This window comes from Mixophyes fleayi, chromosome 12 (genome assembly GCF_038048845.1).
Source record: "Mixophyes fleayi isolate aMixFle1 chromosome 12, aMixFle1.hap1, whole genome shotgun sequence".
Taxonomy (NCBI): Eukaryota; Metazoa; Chordata; class Amphibia; order Anura; family Limnodynastidae; genus Mixophyes; species Mixophyes fleayi.
Genome location: NC_134413.1, coordinates 82,130,933 through 82,151,230, shown reverse-complemented (window position 1 = coordinate 82,151,230; position 20,298 = coordinate 82,130,933). Strand labels below are relative to the sequence as shown.

The 20,298-nt window shown below is 42.7% G+C and overlaps 1 protein-coding gene, 1 non-coding gene and 1 pseudogene across 2 annotated transcripts in view; 2 read left to right on the top strand and 1 right to left on the bottom strand.

The window, feature by feature from the left end:
• LOC142108562 (uncharacterized) overlaps positions 1–20,298 on the bottom strand; it is a 365,380-nt gene that overhangs the window by 180,789 nt on the left and 164,293 nt on the right.
• The window catches only part of LOC142108568 (uncharacterized), a 131,821-nt pseudogene that overhangs the window by 59,530 nt on the left and 51,993 nt on the right, over positions 1–20,298 (top strand).
• On the top strand, positions 9,328–9,447 carry LOC142109474 (small nucleolar RNA SNORA47). Its single transcript, XR_012680393.1, has one exon. It is a non-coding gene; the product is annotated as a small nucleolar RNA SNORA47 (small nucleolar RNA).

Below are 20,298 nucleotides of genomic sequence, written 5' to 3'. Positions count from 1 at the left end.
AGGCAGCCGTAGGTGACAGTTTTGGCTGCTTACAGGCCTGTTGGTGATGGTGGAGAGCCTAAAACGGAAGGGGTTCCACAGAGATCAAATATAACGCGGCCGACCTAGATGGCTGCCAGGCCACACCTCTGTGGAGTAAATTTTACAACAAAAATTTCCAGAAATCCCCAATTCAGGCATTCCTGACAGATATCAATTGGAGCACAATGAACTAAATAGATGTGGGTGACAGCCAAGACACCTGGCCACAAGTCTATTGGAAGCCCTACGGTATTGTGTGAGAAACACTAACCAGGGCTCTGCGTCTCATGAAAAGAGGTCACACAGGGCCTCCTGTAGAATTGGATGCATCTTGTCTCCAAAATGCAGACGTAAAATGTGTCCTAAAAAAAGCATTTTACATAGTATACAAGGTATCTTAAGATCAATCAAAGATCTGTCTACTACAAGCCCCCACTTTGTAGTCATCTTGCAGTTTGCATTAGTTTGTTCATAGCAGATGATACAGAGAATAGGAGATACTTGCTGCGTGCCAAAAGGAGAAGAGACCGTGCAGCGTCGGTGCCCGGCTCACACACGTGGACACACGTTATTCATCCAGGTGTGATGATGTCACGTTGAAGTTTGTGCATGTGCACTGCACACCAACCCCCCTTCCCCCTGTATAGATCATAATAGGGGTACTATAGGAGCAGCATCGCTCCTTCACAACAGCAAACCATTACATATGTCATAGCGGTTGTATTTCTAAAATAGATCATTATTGTATATTCTGCACCATTAACCACTAAAAATTTCAAATAGGTGAATCTTAAATTTTGATGTCTTTCTTAATACACAGGATTACACAGTAGTGATAAAGAGATCGGGTGAGTGTGTGACACCCAGGAGCCGCCCGTGTGTCAGGAGGATTGAGCAGGACCCAGAGCCCCATCACGGTGCCTGAACCTCACTCACTGATACGTGAGGGAAACAATGATCAGAAGATCGTGGAACTGACCAACAAGATCATTCAGCTGGTGACTGGAGAGGTGACTGCTGGGAATGGGACATTATACAGTAACACCAGGGGATGTGTCTGGATGATGACTGTGTCATTGTGTTGTCAGGTTCCTATAAGGTGTCAGGATGTTACTGTGTATTTCTCTATGCAGGAGTGGAAGTATTTAGGAGGACACAAGGGTCTGTACGAGGACGTGAGGATGGAGAATCACCAGATCCTCACATCACTGGGTAAGAGGAGACTTTCATTTACTGTAATCTTACTGCACCTGAGGCCTAATACTGTAGAGGAGAGAGTAGCTTTGAGGGCCACCTAGATACACCTACTGAGAATCACATATATTCAATGTCTGTTTCCTACAGATGGATCAAGTAACACAAATAGCCCAGAGAGATATCTCCGTCCTCCTTATTCACAGGATTGTAAAGCGGAAAATCCCAGTATCCCACAGGAATATCAGGTCGATGACGTTTTATGATCTCTTCAAATACCGGAACACTAATGTGACTTTTCATTATATGATCTGTAAAAAAAAAAAAAAATACATTACAAAAAAAAGCTACGTGGTTCTTATACACTTATACTCTTCTGTTTATTATGGATTTATTAAATCCAATATAATTAAATGTGATTTTATTTTTTTTATATTTTTTTTGTGGGCTATGCAGGAAGACGTCCTGACTGATATTAAAGTAGAAATGATAGAGGGAGAGGAAGAGATGTATGTGAGGGGTGATCAGCAGTGTAAGGAGGAAATCCCTACAGATATCAGCACAGGTGAGTAATAATCACTTATTACAGAAGAGTCACATATTCTGCTTATATAAACAATGTAATTAGTCACTGTGTGTGTCCTACAGATGGATCCAGTAAGAGAAATACCCCAGAGAGATATCTCCGTCCTCAGGATTGTAAAACGGAAAATCCGATTATCACACAGAAGTATCAAGTAGATGACATTTTAGGGTCTCTTCAAATACCTAAATGTCAAGGTGACTTTATTATATTATCTGTAAAAGAGCTGTGTGGATCTTATATACTGATATTCTTCTGTTTCATCTCAAATAATTAAATCAGATTAGATATAATATATTTTATTACCATAATCCTCTTTTTGATAACTCTCACAAGTTTGTCTCTCTACCTCCAAACCTCTTTGTATTGCTTCCTTTGTTCTAGTTGTATTTTGATGTAGTTGCTTTCTCTATTGACTCTTGCATTGATTTTTACTGTTTATATTGTTTCTCTTGTCCCTTGCTTATCTTTATTTTTTCCAGTTTATTTTTTTGTTGATTGTGCGGCGCTGCGGATTCTATGGCGCCATATAAATAAGATGATGATGATGATATTGTTATTGTTTTGTTGGCCATTTAGGATGATGTGTCGACGGATATTAAAGTAGAAATTACAGAGGGAGAGGAAGAGACGTATGTGAGGGGTGATCAGCAGTGTAAGGAGGAGGAAATCCCTACAGATATCAGTACAGGTCAGTAATAATCACATTACAGAAGAGTCACATATTCTACTTGTTCAGTAACTACAACAATCTCTTATTCTACACCCTCCTCTGTCAGTACAAACTAATGAGGAAAAAGTATAAATACTGGTGGATCCTCAGGCACTATAACGTATCTCATGGAATTAATCACTAATGGTATAGACATTAATAAGTCCACCTTATAGAGTTCATTGTCCAGTAACAGATTTTTAGACGTTCTTCTGTATATTGGTCTCTATCTTCAAAACATCCATAGAAAAGAGATATCGCCTCATGTGGTGAAGTAGATGGTACATATATACAGAGAGGACACGTGTGGAGAAGCACCACTATAGATATCTCTGAGCTGTTTCCCAGCAGACAGCTGATGTCAGCAAATGCACATAACTGGTATAAGGAAGATCGATGGACATCTGCTCTCCATATGATTACTGGTGTATGAGTATCACGATACTAAATCGATTTCAGCACGTGGTGTTAAAATAGGTCTTACATTATCATATGAGGTTATAATCTCTTCTCTGTGGGGTTGTATTTTTAAGATACAGAACGCTATACAGAAGAACGTCTAAAAATCTTTTATTGAACTCTATAAGGTGGACTTATTAATGTCTATACCATTAGTGATTATTTCCATGAGATGGGCAGTACACTGGCCTAGTGGTTAGCACTTCTGCCGTACAGCACTGGGGTCATGAGTTCAAATCCCGACCATGGCCTTATCTAGGTGGAGTTTGTATGTGCTCCCTGTGTTTGCGTGGGTTTCCTTCGGGTGCTCCGGTTTCCTCCCACACTCCAAAAACATACTGGTGGGTTAATTGGCTGCTAACAGAATTGACCCTAGTCTCTCTCTCTGTCTGTGTGTGTGAGTATGTGTATGTTAGCAACCGATGTGAACGAGTTCTCTGTACAGCGCTGCAGAATTAGTGGCGCTATATAAATAGATGATGAGATACGTTATAGAACCTGTGGATCCACCAGTATTTATTTATATTTGTATTTAGTGAGTAAGCTGGAGCTCATTTGGAGTGATAGGGCTGCTGTTTCTGAGAATTAGAGCGCTCTAGGAAGTGTTGTTTTATCCTCATTAAAATAAAAACATCTGCCCAGTGGGGGAATCAGAAACCATCAGCTCCTATTAGACTCCTGATCTCCTCCTCACATCATATTACTGTGTGCTACCAGCCCAGAGATCTGACCAGTCTCCTCCTCACATCATATCACTGTGTGCTACCAGCCCAGAGATCTGACCAGTCTCCTCCTCACATCATATCACTGTGTGCTACCAGCCCAGAGATCTGACCAGTCTCCTCCTCACATCATATCATTGTGTGCTACCAGCCCAGAGATCTGACCAGTCTCCACCTCACATCATATCATTGTGTGCTACCAGCCCAGAGATCTGACCGGTCTCCTCCTCACATCATATCACTGTGTGCTACCAGCCCAGAGATCTGACCGGTCTCCTCCTCACATCATATCACTGTGTGCTACCAGCCCAGAGATCTGACCAGTCTCCTCCTCACATCATATCACTGTGTGCTACCAGCCCAGAGATCTGACCAGTCTCCTCCTCACATCATATCATTGTGTGCTACCAGCCCAGAGATCTGACCAGTCTCCTCCTCACATCATATCATTGTGTGCTACCAGCCCAGAGATCTGACCAGTCTCCTCCTCACATCATATCATTGTGTGCTACCAGCCCAGAGATCTGACCAGTCTCCTCCTCACATCATATCATTGTGTGCTACCAGCCCAGAGATCTGACCAGTCTCCTCCTCACATCATATCATTGTGTGCTACCAGCCCAGAGATCTGACCGGTCTCCTCCTCACATCATATCATTGTGTGCTACCAGCCCAGAGATCTGACCAGTCTCCCCCTCACATCATATCATTGTGTGCTACCAGCCCAGAGATCTGACCAGTCTCCTCCTCACATCATATCACTGTGTGCTACCAGCCCAGAGATCTGACCAGTCTCCTCTTCACATTGTCTGGTGTAGCTCATGAGACGTCATCCTGACTCCATGAAGTTACCCATGAACCTCTTTTTTAAGACGAAACGCGTAGAGGACGAGGACATTGGGCTAAAAGAGATCTTGTGACCACATATTCTACTATCGGTGATGTGCTCCGGAGCAGTTGGGCTTAGCTGTTCTGCCTGCATGCAGCTCCATTTGTAGTAGGTGGCTGAATGTCTGATAGTTCGTCAGATAGAAAGATTAAATCTGAGAACAAAAGTAAAGAACAAGGTGTCTAATAGTGCAATTGTAATTGTAATTGTAATTGTATGAATAGTGGGCAGTATGTGCACGTTGCTCTATTATACGTGTACCAGATATGTTAAGAATCAAGTCTCATCTATATTAAAATATTAAATGGATTATCTGATCCAATCCTTTGTGTCTCCACACCATGGATCCACTTATGAATCTGTATAGCTCAGGGACACCATGAAGAAGTGATCGCTCCTGTACACGTTACCCATTGCTGCGCAGTGTGAATTTGTGCATCTTTAAACGCAGACTGCACATGCTCTGATTGGCACGTGCGCAGTAGCTAATTACATGATGCCGGCTGCGTTATCAGACACAGACTGCACCTGCGCAGTACTAACGATGCAGCAGCAGCACGCGCCTGGGTGGACCAATGCTTAATTATAGAGTTATAGTTAATATGGCAGCATGGTGATACCCGCAAACCCGGGCAAAAGATTGGCAGATCACACAGCTAAGGAAGCAAGAAAGAGATAATAACCTCTTTATTAAGACAAAGTGTACGCACACAGTAAATGCAACAGTGCTCCCTAAGGAGAAACGTATTGCCCCACCAAATATAATCAAGTGTCAGTAAAAGCCCCTAACTAAGTCCACAGCAGGTTACCTCCCAGCTCAGAGTCCCAGCAGGCACAAACTCCCGGCACAAAATCCACAGTTGACAATCTAGGTGGGCCAGGGGTTCTTCTCCGATAGGTGGATCTGTGTGTCTTGCTCATCGGGGGAGCTCAGCCAACTCAACACCAGCTTGGTGGGACTCTGGGTATCTGTCTCCCTACCGATGTAAGCTCACCAATTCCCCAGAATCTGCGATTGTCTCCCGATGGAGTGATGACAAATCAGTCTTAGAGGTTCAGCACCCGATCTGGCTGAGCAGGTTCCAGGTTTACACTATTTCCTCTGGCCCTGACAGAGTAGGGAATTCCCCAAAAGCAACTTCAGATCCTTACTCCCTCCCTGCGTCATCTTCCCAGGCCATGATTAATTTTAATTAGTGGTCGGGACGTGCTGTGACAATGGTCAGTCAATAATCAATCCCACCTCCTGATTGTAGATAGAGTCCAAACCCTCCCGTTCTTAACCCCTTCAACCTACTTTGTAATGTCAAAGAGTTCCTAGCTGTTCCATGCTTCCTGTTGGGGCTGTCACCCCATCCTACTGACTGACAGACCGGGTTGGCCCGATATTTCCACTGGTCTCGTTACAACTGTATTTGGTTTATGATTCAAAAGACATGCTTTGTTAAAGATGGCCGATACAGCCATGTGCCTTGCGCTCTGGCTTCCATTTTGTAATGTTATCTTTGTCCACCATGTTGTTATGTCTTGTGGGTCTATCCTCCATCTTACACACACTCTCGCTATTAACCAAGACATATAGATGACCACACACATATACACTGAAATGTGAGATACATACATTCATACACAGGGAGGAAAGGCACATTTATAAATCGATTGAACAGCTGAAGTAGGCAATGTATTGTATTTGATGTAAAATATATTATGCTTTCTACACTGTTATTATATGTGTAAAGACTGTTACTGAAAGTACCTATTGTTGATAAGAATACATATTATCTTAAATGAGACTTTGAGGAAAACCTTTCTTGATATGATATGTATTATTCCTGGTATTATACTGTGGGAATTAGAGTAAATGGAGCAGACATTGAAATAGAATTATCTTCCTAAGAACTGGGTATAAACTAGAACCTGCCCTTTGTGAGTGATAATGACGGACGGTATTAAATGGTCAATAACAGATTAGTATATTTGCTTCACCATTAGACCCTCGGTGCTACCAGACAGCATGGAAGAACCTCAGGGACATAGCACTGGAATAGTCACCCTTTTACAGACACATAGTAACAAAAGAAAGCACTATATAGTGTAGTATATATAAAATCAAGTGTAATTACAAATGTATAAACTGTGTACAAACAAACGAAGAGTATTTATCTGAGTGGTATATACCAAAAGTATATACTCAGAGATGATTGTTCAGTCCTGGGAAAACTTCAGTCCATCACTGTCCAGTTATGTAGATACAGGTACCAGCAGGTAGAAGATTATCACAGAAGAACAAAGGTGCAGAATGAGTGTTGATCCTACGCTTTTCATGTTGCTAATAAGACTTTGTCAGAGGGATCCAGTTGTAGTAAGTCAGGCTAGTGCAGGGATTGTTCTACAAGGCGGGTGAGTGATGGGCTCCATTTATCAGTGTGTCTCCCAGCCTCTGGCACTGCACAAGTGAAATTAAGCGGACATCTACTTTACATACTATTTGAGAGATTTTACCAAAATGTAAACAATCAATATATATTTAAAAGAAATGTACCCCACCAAAGTTACTCCACTTAAGCAATAGCAGTCTAACAAAATAAACCCAGTCTTAAAACATCCTGTATTATATGATTTATGCTTTCCCATAAAATCAGTGTCATTTTGCAAAGCAGGAAGTGCAGTCAAATTTTGTCTGAAATTTATCAAACAACACCCAGAAACGATTCTCCACTGAATTTCAGCTCAATACTAACCCTTTTTGCGATGTAGCCTCTGAAACACCATGCCCAGTACTCACAAAATTAATATGACAGAAGGCGATTATATATATATACACATATATACATACATATGTATCAGTGGCCAATATACCAGTCACACCTTACTGGGTAGGACCGCCCCCTTTCCTCCCAGAACAGTCTGCAGTCTTTGTGGCATGGATTCTACAATATTCCAGCATCATTTCTGTGAGATTCTAGTCCATGTTGACATGATGCAGTTGCAGATTTATAAGCTGCACATTGATGCTGTGATTCTCCTGTTACACCACATCCCAAAGGTTCTCTATTGGATTGAGATCTGGTGACTGCGTAGGACATTGGAGTACACGGAGCTCATTGTCATATTTGTGGAACCAGCTTGACATGACGTGTGCTTTGTGACATGGTGTGTTATGCTGCTGGAAGTAACCCTTAGAACATGGGTAGACTGTGGCCATAAGTGAAGGTTTTTTCTACCCTGATTTTAGCGGACTTAACCGAGATACCTAAATACAAGATCACACTCTATACCTGCAGTAGGTAAATGCTTTGCATTGTGCCCCAAATAGTCCAGCCTAATGGGAATAGCAATCCCTTGTTATTGATATAAGCATACTAATAGGAGGAATAAAAGAAAGGTTCCTGTTGAGGAATCATCACCTACAGATTACACATAAGACACATTCACAGTACACAACTTCCCCCTATTCTCCCAACCACGTGGAATCAGCAGGACATATTGCCTTTGTATTACATAAATGCTGAAAACCAGCTGTATAGGATAAGACACACGCTCACAATTTACATATTAATGAACGTCACTAGTTCCTGCACAGAGCATGGCCGGATTAAGGGGGGGGCACAGGGGGCACGTGTCCTGGGCCCCCCTCTCTCCAAGGGCCCCCCCGTCACTCGCATCATCTCACCTGCCATGTCATCTCTATGCGCACACGGAGCGATTCACACACGGAGTGTGTGCATGCATCAGAGGACCCCCGCAGCCGCATCTATCAGTAACGTCAGATGCGGCTGCGGGGGTCCCCTGATGCATGCACACACTCCGTGTGTGAATCGCTCCGTGTGCGCATAGAGATCGTTACGATCTCTAACTGTGTGCCAGTAGTACAGCAGCACCTGCTGGAGGAGCTGCTGTACTGTCTAAAATGGCCAAAATAGAGCTGCTGCGCATGCTCAGCGGCAGCAGCAGCTCCTCCAAGACATCAAGTGAGCAGGTGAGTCGTTTCACTGGGCTCATATTCATACTGTAAGTCATAAAATAAATCATATATAAATAAATATAGCATGTGTAGAGGGTCAGTGGATGTCCCTCAGTAGTGGAAGTAATGGGGAGTTTTACAGACTTGGGTCACATGTGGTTCCGCAGCTGTTGTGGAACATGACTGGTACTGTATGCTGGGACTTGTAGTACCATTGCAGCTGGCTATTGTGTCATCCTGAAATTGTTTTCCTCCACTGATGTAACGTTTTATTAGAGCCCTAAAGTCCCTGCAGGGGGACGAATCCTGCACCTTAATGTTAGATTGGAATAGTAATGTGAGATATGATGGCAAGACACAGCAACCTCCAGAAACAAGTTCTGAGTCTGTATAAACAGTTTTTAGTAGCTGGGAAAGACAAACCTGGATTTGTGCCCCAAATTCAACATGAATTCAGAAAGAATGCAAAGATACCAAGGACTAACATCATGATCATTGAATACCTCCTGCGGCGTGTGGAAAGCGGCAGCTGGAGCAGCTAAAAGATGTACATACAATACCGCTTGGAACTTTCATCAAAACCTCTTCAGACAAGGAGAAACCTCCCAAATATACATAAATGGAACAGATGACTTGTGTTGGGTGGGTTTTCATTGTTCATTATATATATCCCATATCTTAAAATTGGCTTTACTTGTAGAATTATGTCGTTTATTTTGGAACACGGATGGCAACACAACAGTAGTAGTATGTATGGAGTGGTTTGAAAATAGCTGAATGGGTTGGAGGCCTGAGAAGGTGGAGCAGTCTCCTATACTGCTTCTTACTGGTAATTTCCTCCTATAGTAACACTGCATGTGCTTGTTGCCTTCCTACTTATGTTGGGAAATGATCTGGCATTTTGCATTAACATAATCACCAAATTTGTTTTATGCCTGTCCCGGGTATTCTGTAATAAATATATTGTTTTAAGTTTATGTCACCTAGGAGCATATTTAAGAAAGCACGATATTGCTCTTACCGGGTAATTAAGGTGCCTCCGTGTCCTCCGCAAATTTATGAAAGGTGCACCGCAGCAGATATCGTGGATATCTGCTGCTTTGCACTCCTCTTCATTTTTGGGAGCAGTCACCATTTAACAGTATGGTGACTGCTCCCGGCTGCAATTTAACAAGTTCCGAAAAACATTTTTTTCGGAAGCTTGTCTTGATAATGTATGTCAGCTGAAGCTGGCGTACATTATCAGAAATGAAAAAATCCAATGCTGTCAGCTCTGCTCCAGAGCTGGACAGCGCATTTGTGTGGAGGGATCACATGATCCCTGCCTGTCACTCACCGCTCGCTGAATTGCAAAGACAGAGCAGGGATCTTCGAACTGCACATGCGCAATTGAAGGAAGAAGAGGAACGAAGATGACCAGTAGGAGATCCTAGAGACATCGCGTCCCAAAGAGGGGGGTAAGTATGATTTTTTTTATCACAGAAACCGCAGTTTTTCGGAACTGCTGTTTCTGTGATCTGTTTTTAATAAATTTGAGAAATAGTTCAATCCTTATCCATGCGATAAGGATTGATAACTATTTCTCATTTCTGCCGAATAATGATAAATGTGCCCCTAGTGTGATAATGGGAGGTGTGGCTGTACAGTAACTATACGGAGACCATGCTGTAATACTCTTTATAGAAAGCTAGGTATAAAGTTTGTGTTTGTGCGCCATGTTCTAATGAGTATGACCTAGAGCGGATGTTAAATGTGTAACGTTGCATTTCGACAGTGTAGGGTGTGTTTGCGTGGGTTTCCTCCAGGTGCTCCGGTTTCCTCCCACACTCCAAAAACATACTGGTAGGTTAATTGGCTGCTTTCAAATTGACCCTAGTCTGCCTGTCCATCTGTCTATCTGTGTGTGTGTGTTAGGGAATTTAGACTGTAAGCCCCAATGGGGCAGGGACTGATGTCAGTGAGTTCTCTGTATGTACAGCGCTACGGAATTAGTGGCGATATATAAATAAATGGTGATGATGATGATGATGAAATATATCAAGAAGACCCCTCATAGCATGTTTATTGCTTGAGATATATATATATATATATATATATATATATATATATATATATATACACACATACATACATAACTACACAGACATTTATAGTCAAAATTGGTGTTATGTTATCAATGTTTATTTTTTATGTTAGTTTTAGTGTGCAGTATCATTGCTAGTTTTAATGTGGGGTTTTTATGATCGTTTTAATTTACAGTATTTTAGCTTGTGTAAGCAATGATTTTTCTTGTGCGTACAACCTAGGCGAGCCCTCTGGATGTCATATAGTGGGCTGTAGGTGTCGGAATTCAGGATGTGTTAATGCTAATAGCCTTATACTCAATGGCGTTATATTACATGCGTTTTATACGGAGGTGCCTGTACAATTTACAAGTACCTGTACTAATATTAATATATATTACGTCTAGCCATCATACTTTCACATCTTTGTGGACCTAGCCAGCTTTCCAGAAGAAGTAGAGGTAGCTGTAAGTAGTTGTAACATATATATTTATACAAGTTAACCCGTGCATGATACTCATGCATTCTAGTCAAATCAAGCTACTTAAGGTGTTAAAAAGGTTCTTGTCATGCATTTGGGCCATAGCCCAGGCCTCAACCACCAACCACTCCCCACTGTCACCCCCGGCAACCACCAACCACTCCCCACTGTAACCCCCGGCAACCACCAACCACTCCCAACTGTAACCCCTGGCAACCACCAACCACTCCCCACTGTCACCCCCGGCAACCACCAACCACTCCCCACTGTCACCCCCGGCAACCACCAACCACTCCCCACTGTAACCCCCGGCAACCACCAACCACTCCCCACTGTAACCCCTGGCAACCACCAACCACTCCCAACTGTCACTTCTCCTTTAGGAAATATATATTTTTTTAAATCTTTATAAACACTTTTAACAATTAACAAATTAAAAACATCTTAGTATACCAAATTTCAGCCCTTTCTGAATTTTTTTTCCACACACACTAAGAATTTAGTAGGTCAGTGTATAACTCCGCCCAGCAGGTGGCGCTGCAGCTTGGTTTTATTTTTTCCACACACACACACACAGACAGACAGACAGACTAACACACGCCACTAGACATTTATATATTAGAGATATATATATATATGTATGTATACATATGTATTTCTGTTATTGTATATATGTGTGTGTATGTATAGATACATATGATATATAAAACACTTTAATTTTTCATTATTATGTTTAGATACATGTTATATAAATATTCCTTTTATGATAGAATTGGTCAGATTGTCTTTTTAATATTCACCACCTACTTGTACCGCTCTCTCGTGCATGATGGCACTATGCTCTTAATTTCAGATCTTAGGGGCCCCCCTGTTTTAAGTGCCCCGGGCCCCCCAAAGCCTTAATCCACCTCTGGCACAGAGGCACTGCCCCCGCACACAGCTAAATAGTAAGACACACACACACAGCTAAGTAACAATAGGATACACACAGCTAAATAACAATAGGACACACACACACACAGCTAAATAACAATAGGACACATACACACACAGCTTAATAACAATAGGACACACACGTACAGAGCTAAATAACAATAGGACACACAGTATAGTTTTGAGAATGACACAAGTATTGGTTTTCACAAAGTTTGCTGCTTCAGTGTTTTTAGACCTTTTTGTAAGAAATTGCTATGTTATACTGAAGTAAAACTACAAGCATTTCATAAGTGTCAAAGGCCTTTATTGACAATTACATTAAGTTTATGCAAAGATTCAATAATTCCAGTGTTGACCCTTCTTTTTGGCATGTTGTCAATCAACTTCTGGGCCACATACTTACTGATGGCCGCCCATTCTTGCCTAATCAATGCTTGGACTTTATCAGAATTTGCGGGGGGTTTTTGTCCACTCGCCTCTTGAGGATTGACCACAAGTTCTCATTGGGATTAAGGTCTGGGGAGTTTCCTGGCATTGGATCCAAAATTTCAATGTTTTGATCCCTGAGCCACTTAGTTATCACTTTTGCCTTATGGCAAGGTGCTCCATCATGCTGAAAGGGCATTGTTCATCACCAAACTGTTCTTGGATGGTTGGGAGAAGTTGCTTTTGGAGGATGTTTTGGTACCATTCTTTATTCATGGCTGTGTTCTTAGGCAAAATTGTGAGTGAGCCCACTCCCTTGGCTGAGAAGCAACCCCACCCATGAATGGTCTCAGGATACTTTACTGTTGGCATGACACAGGACTGATGGTAGCACTCACCTTTCCTTCTTCAGCATTTTTTCTGATGCCCCAAACAATCTGAAAGGGGATCCATCAGAGAAAATGACTTTACCCCAGTCCTCAGTAGTCCAATCATTGTACTTTTTGCAGAATATCAGTCTGTCCCTGATGTTGTTCATGGAGAGAAGTAGCTTCTTTGCTGGCCTTCTTGACACCAGGCCATCCTCCAAAAGTATTCTCCTTACTGTGCATGCAGAGGCACTCACACCTGCCTGCTACATCGATCCCGCAGCTGAATCAACTTTAGGAGACGGTCCTGGAGCTTGCTGGACGTTCTTGGGTGCTCTGAAGCCTTCTTCATAACTATGGAACCTCTCTCCTTAAAGTTCTTAAAGATTCGATAAATGGTTGCAATCTTACTAGCAGCAATATCCTTGCCTGTGAAGCTCTTTTTGTGCAAAGCAATGATGACTGCACGTGTTTCCTTACAGATAACCATGGTTAACAGAGGAAGAACAATGATTTCAAGCACCACTTACCTTTTAAAGCTTCCAGTCTGTTATTCTAACTCAATCAGCATGACAGAGTGATCTCCAGCCTTGTCCTCGTCAACACTTTTACCTGTGTTAATGAGAGAATCACTGACCTGATGTCAGCTGGTCCTTTTGTGGCAGGGCTGAAATACAACGGAAATGTTGTTTTTGGGATAAAGTTCATTGTCATGGCAAAGGACTTTGAAAGTAATTGCAATTCATCTGATCACTCTTCATTCTGAAGTATATGCAAATTATCATCATAAAAACTGAGGCAGCAGACTTTGTGAAAAATAATATTTCTGTCATTCTCAAAACTTTTGGCATCGACTGCACAGCCAGCAGCTCCTTAAATTAGCAGCTTAACAGCACAAATCATAGTGGAGCCCTTGAAAGTGCCGTGATTGTAGGTTGCCGTGATGTTCATTCGTTGGAACTGTTTGACGTCCCATTCTCAAGCTGTCAGTCTAACCACGCTGTTGTGAATGACACCTTCAGTCCCATCATGTTGGGGTATTCAATGTCGTTGTTTTCAGCATCGGGATAAGGTACCCAACCCATATATACACATAAACAAGATATTTACACATTTATAAGATACAGTAAGAAATTAGTAATATAAGTTAATGGACCTACACAGATTGTTATATATGTACTGTGTGTAACATTGTTGTGAGTAAATATGCTTTATACAAATATCTGCATTTTCATTCTGGGTTTTATACTGCCTTGGGACAGTAAATGTTATATAGAGAACTGTGAGATCTGGATGTTACTATAGTATAAAGGACTGGAGTAGTTGTGTCTTATGGAATATAAAAGTGTGTGGTTATGTAACGAGGCTATCCAGGAACAGGACATGAAGATAGCGTGTGCACAGTGACACGGGTAATACATGTCATTTTCCTATTTCAATTCTTCTTCATAATACTTGAGGAAACCAGAATTGAAGAACTAGGATATTGTATGTTATTTAAAATGTCTTTTATACTTATTACAAATGTAGAGAAATACCTCTGATATGGTATTTTAAGTAGAGATGTGCACCGGCGACTTTTGGTGTCTCGTGTTTTGTGTTTTGGATTCGGATTTTCGTGATGTTTTGGGTTCGGATTTGTTTTGCAAAACACCTGCCGAAAGGTTTTGGTTCAGATTTAAGGTTTTGGATTCGGATTTTTTTTAAAAAAAAGCATAAAAAGTTCAAAAATCAAGTTTTTGGGCTTATTTTCACTCCTACACTATTATTAACCTCAATAACATTCAATAACAATCATTTCCACTAATTTACAGTGTATTCTGAACACCTCACAATATTGTTATTAGTCCAAAACGTTGCAACGAGGTATCTTTCTGGACTGCGTAGTGGAGTTGTCACCACAATATAATTTAAAAACCCTGAACTTGTATGAATCGCACCAAAAAATGTACCTGGACTGCGTAGAGGAGTGGTCACCACAATATAATTTAAAAACCCTGAACTTGTATGAATCGCACCAAAAAATGTACCTGGACTGCGTAGAGGAGTGGTCACCACAATATAATTTAAAAACCCTGAACTTGTATGATTCGCACCAATAAATGTATCTGGACTGCGTAGAGGAGTGGTCACCACAATATAATAAGAAAACCATCAACTGGTCTGAATCGCACCAAAAAAATGTACCTGGACTGCGTAGAGGAGTGGTCACCACAATATAATTTAAAAACCCTGAACTTGTATGATTCGCACCAATAAATGTATCTGGACTGCGTAGAGGAGTGGTCACCACAATATAATTAATAAAAAACCCTCCACGGCTCTGAATTCCCCCCAAAAAAATTCTGGACTGCGTAGTGGGGTGGCCCCGGTACCCAATTTGATACCAGGGCCACAATATAATAAATACACCCTCAACTGGTCAGAATTCCACCAAACAAGTATCTGGACTGCGTAGTGGGGTGGCCCCGGTACCCAATTTGATACCGGGGCCACAATATAATAAATACACCCTCAACTGGTCAGAATTCCACCAAACAAGTATCTGGACTGCGTAGTGGGGTGGCCCCGGTACTAAATTTGGTACCGGGGCCACAATACCTACTCCAAGTTCCAAGTGTAGTGTTTATAACATATTAACACTACACTAATTCTAGCACGTCAATACCTATTGTTTTAAATAATGACAGGGCATTTAACTTTTGATTTAATTTTTTTAATTTGTTGACATTTTCTTTTACTTTTTGAACATGGCAAACGACTGTTGAATGGTCACATAATGCCCAAAAAAGAGTTGCAAGATGGAATTGTCCTTGGGCCCTCCCACCCACCCTTATGTTGTTGAAATAGGACATGCACACTTTAACAAACCAATCATTTCAGCGACAGGGCCTACCAAACAACTGTGGCTGAAATGATTGGTTTGTTTGGGCCCCCACACCAAAAAATCAATTCATCTCTCCCTGTACAGACTAAACAGGCTCTACTGAGGCAAGATGTCGTCCTCATCCTCAACCTCTGATTCCTCTCCCCCTACAGTGTGTACTTCCTCCTCATCACACATTATCAATTCATCCCCGCTGGACTCCACAACCACAGGTCCCTCTGTACTATCTGGAGGGCAGTGCTGTACTTCATTGAGGAATTGATTATTCATTTTTATAAACATAATTTTTTCAACGTTGTGAGGAAGCAACCTCCTTCGCCACTCACTGACCAGGTTCCCCGCTGCACTAAAAACTCTTTCCGAGTACACACTGGAGGGGGGACAACTCAGGTAAAATAGAGCCAGTTTGTACAGGGGCTTCCAAACTGCCTTTTTTTCCTGCCAGTAACAATATGGACTGTCTGACATGTCTATTTGGATGGTGTCAGCAAAATAATCCTCCACCATTTTTTCAATTGTGACAGCATCCAATGCAGCGACAGTAGACATGTCTGCAATGGTTGGCAGGTCCTTCAGTCCGGACCAGATGTTATCAGCATCCCCGCCAGCGGCTCTTTTAGGAAAACTGAGCTTTTTCCTCGCAGCCATAGATGTGGAAGAAAATGAGGGTGGAGCTGTTGGCATGTCACGGTCCTCTTCAGAGGACAATCTCCTGACCAGAAGGTCTTTGCACCGCTGTAGACTTGTGTCCGCCGGGAACAGAGACACAACATACGCTTTAAACCGAGGATCGAGCACGGTGGCCAGAATGTATTCCTCTGACTTTAAAAGAGTGACCACCCTCGGATCCTGGCAAAGCGTACGAAGGGCTACATCCACAAGAGCTACATGCTTGGTGTAATCGCAATGGTTTTACAGCTCCTCCCTCACTATCTCCAGCTGCTTCTGCAACAGCCTGATCAGGGTAATGACCTGACTCAAGCTGGCAGTGTCGGAACTGACTTCTCGTGTGGCAAGTTCAAACGGCTGGAGAACCTTGCACAACACGGAAATCAGTCTCCACTGCGCTTGACTCAGGCGCATCCCCACTCCTTTGCCTATGTCGTAGGTGGCTGTGTAGGCCTGAATGGCCTTTTGCTGCTCCTCCGTCCTCTGCAGCATATAGAGGGTGGAGTTCCAGCGCGTTTATGCTATTTTGATGTGCCTCTAGTCTGCGGTAGGCACTGGCTGAATGCCGAAAGTGTCCAGCAATTTTGCGCGCCACCGCAAGCATCTCCTGCACACCCCTGTCACTCTTGAGGTAATGCTGCACCACCAAATTAATGGTGTGGGCAAAACATGGGACGTCCTGGAAATTGCCCATATTTAATGCCCGCACAATGTTACTGCCATTGTCTGACACCACAAATCCCCATGAGAGTCTAAGTGGGGTAAGCCACTGGGAGATAATTTCCCTCAGTTTCTCTAATATGTTGTCAGCGTTGTGCCTCTTATTAAAGCCTGTAATACACAATGTTGCCTGCCTTTGCACGAGCAGCCATTTTGTAGATGCTGCTGATACAGCTGTTGCTGTTGCTGCGGAAGGGGATGCATCTACCCAGTGGGCTGTCACAGTCATATAGTCCTTCATTTGCCCAGAACCACTTGTCCACATGTCCGTGGTTAAGTAGACAGTGGGTACAACCACATTTTTTAGAGCACTGAGGACACTTGATCGTACTTCTCTGTACATTTTTGGTATCGCCTGCCTAGTGAAGTGGAATCTCGACGGGATTTGGTACCGGGGACACAATACCTCCATCAACCCTCTAAATCCCACTCTACTGATGGCGGACACCGGGCGCACATCTAACACCAACATTGCAGTTACAGCTGCAGTTATACGCTTTGCAATAGGGTGACTACTATCGTATTTTGTGGTCATGGCAAACGACTGTTGGACGGTCAATTTTTTTGTGAAGGACTTAGTGGTCTTACGACTTCCCCTCTGGGAAGATGACCGACTAACAGCAGCAACAGCAGCAGTGGCAGTAGTAGGCGTACCGCTGCAGGATTCCTCGGATGAATCCCGTATTGGAGAGGACTCAGTCTGGCTGCTGACTTGGGCTGCAGGACTGAATCTGATGGAGATTGTGGAGGAAGTTGACGAAGAGGGTGTTGCTGGTGTGTATCCAACTGGACCACGGGATTTAGGTGTCCCTGTACCGATGACGGTCCTAGCCCCAGTTCCTGAACTAACCACTGAACTATGAAGGTTATTCAGGTGACGTATAAGGGAGGATGTCCCTAGGTGGGCAAGATCCTTACCCCTGCTTATTTGAGCTTTACATAAGCTACATATGGCCATACATTGGTTGTCCGGATTTGGATAAAAATAACTCCAGACCGAAGAGGTGCATTTTTTGGTCTTCTGACCAGGCATGACGAAGGGCTTTTTCATCCCATGGACATCAGCTGTTTCCCCCCCTGGTGCCTCATTTTCAATAACCACATCACCATCCTCATCATCAAGTTCCTCCACAGCGCCAGCTACATCATCAATAGGCTCCTCCCAAGCCACCTCTTCCCGTACAGTGATGGGAAGGTCAGGCTTGACAACCACCAACACACTTCGACTCGCCTTGGGGATTTGTGATAATTTCTCTTTAGAAGGCAGAGTTGTTTGCTGTTTTGTTGCTGACAGCATAACTCTCTTCAATTTTTTGTAGGAGGGGGAGGAGGAGGAGGGCTAAGATCCTTGGGTGAGGCTGGACCACTAGTCATGAACACGGGCCAGGGCCTAAGCCGTTCCTTGCCACTACGTGTCGTAAATGGCATATTGCCAACTTTACGTTTCTCCTCAGATGATTTTAAGTTTCTCTTTTTGCTATTTTTTGAGAACTTGGGCTTTTTGGATTTTACATGCCCTGTACTAGGAGATTGAGCATCGGGCTTGGAAGACGACGTTGATGGCATTTCATCGTCTATGTCATGACTAGTGGCAGTAGCTTCAGCATTAGGAGGAAGTGGGTCTTGATCTTTCCCTACTTTATCCTCCAAATTTTTGCTCTCCATTATAGGTAGCACAGTGGCGTAGTGGTTAGCACATCTGCCTCACAGCACTGGGGTCATGAGTTCGATTCCCGACCATGGCCTTATCTGTGTGGAGTTTGTATGTTCTCCCTGTGTTTGCGTGGGTTTCCTCCGGGTGCTCCGGTTTCCTCCCACACTCCAAAAACATACTGGTAGGTTAATTGGCTGCAATTAAAAAAAAAAAAAAAAATTGACCCTAGTCTCTCCCTCTCTGTCTGTCTTTCTGTCTGTCTGTGTGTGAGTGTGTGTCTATAGTAGGGAATTTAGACTGTAAGCTCCAATGGGGCAGGGACTGATGTGAATGAGTTCTCTGTACAGCGCTGCGGAATTAGTGGCGCTATATAAATAAATGATGATGATGATGATGATGATGTAGCACAAGATACTGCAGAATGTGTGAACTTTGTAATATTGCAGTACCAATGGGCTTATACTGCAGGATTGGTTTGGCAAATTTTGTTGTAATTAAAAAAAAAATGAATTAGTTTTTGGAATTTTTTTTTATAACTTTTTTTTAATTTTTAAACACTTGGGAATATTGCGGAAATAACTATGCCCTTAGAAGCACAGAGCACAGGACACAGGACCACTGGACTGAACAGGACACAGCACACAGGACCCAGCAGCACCACTGAACTCAAAATTGACAGAGCACAGCACACAGCACCACTGGACTTATACTGCAGAATGTGTGAACTTTGTAATATTGCAGCAGTACCACTGGACTTTTACTGCTAAATGTGTGAACTTGGTAATATTGCAGTACCAATGGGCTTATACTGCGGGATTGGTTTTGCAAATTTTGTTGTAATTAAAAAAAAATGTAATTAGTTTTTTGTATTTTTTTTTATAACTTTTTTTTAATTTTTTAAACACTTGGGAATATTGGGGAAATAACTATGCCCTTATAAGCACAGAGCACAGGACACAGGACCACTGGACTGAACAGGACACAGCACAGGACCCAGCAGCACCACTGAACTCAAAATTGACAGAGCACAGCACACAGCACCACTGGACTGATACTGCAGAACACAGCACAGCACAGCACAGAACTAAACAGCACAGCACGAGATCTACCAGAACAAAGGACCACCTAACACACCCTCCCTCTACCCTGATCAATGCCCGAGTGAAGATGGCGGCGACTAGCGGGGAATTTATAGGATCCGAGTATCGCGAGATCCGACAGCGGGATTATGACTCCGAGCCTCGGTTTCAAGTTTTCATTTGGCGCCAATACCCGGATCTGTCTCGGATCCGACTCGGATCGGCAACGTTCGGGTGGGCTCGGATTCAGGAAATCCGAGTGCGCTCATCTCTAATTTTAAGTACTTAGACAACACAGGGTCATTAAGGAGAGCAAAGCAAAAAAAAAAATGAGTAAGTTTGCTACTGGACAAACCATGCCACAATGCCAGGGGTGCAAATTAGTTTATTGTTTTGCACATAAGTTAAATAATGACTGTTTTTTTCATGTAGCACACACATACTTGAAAGCTTTATTTTTACACTGAAATT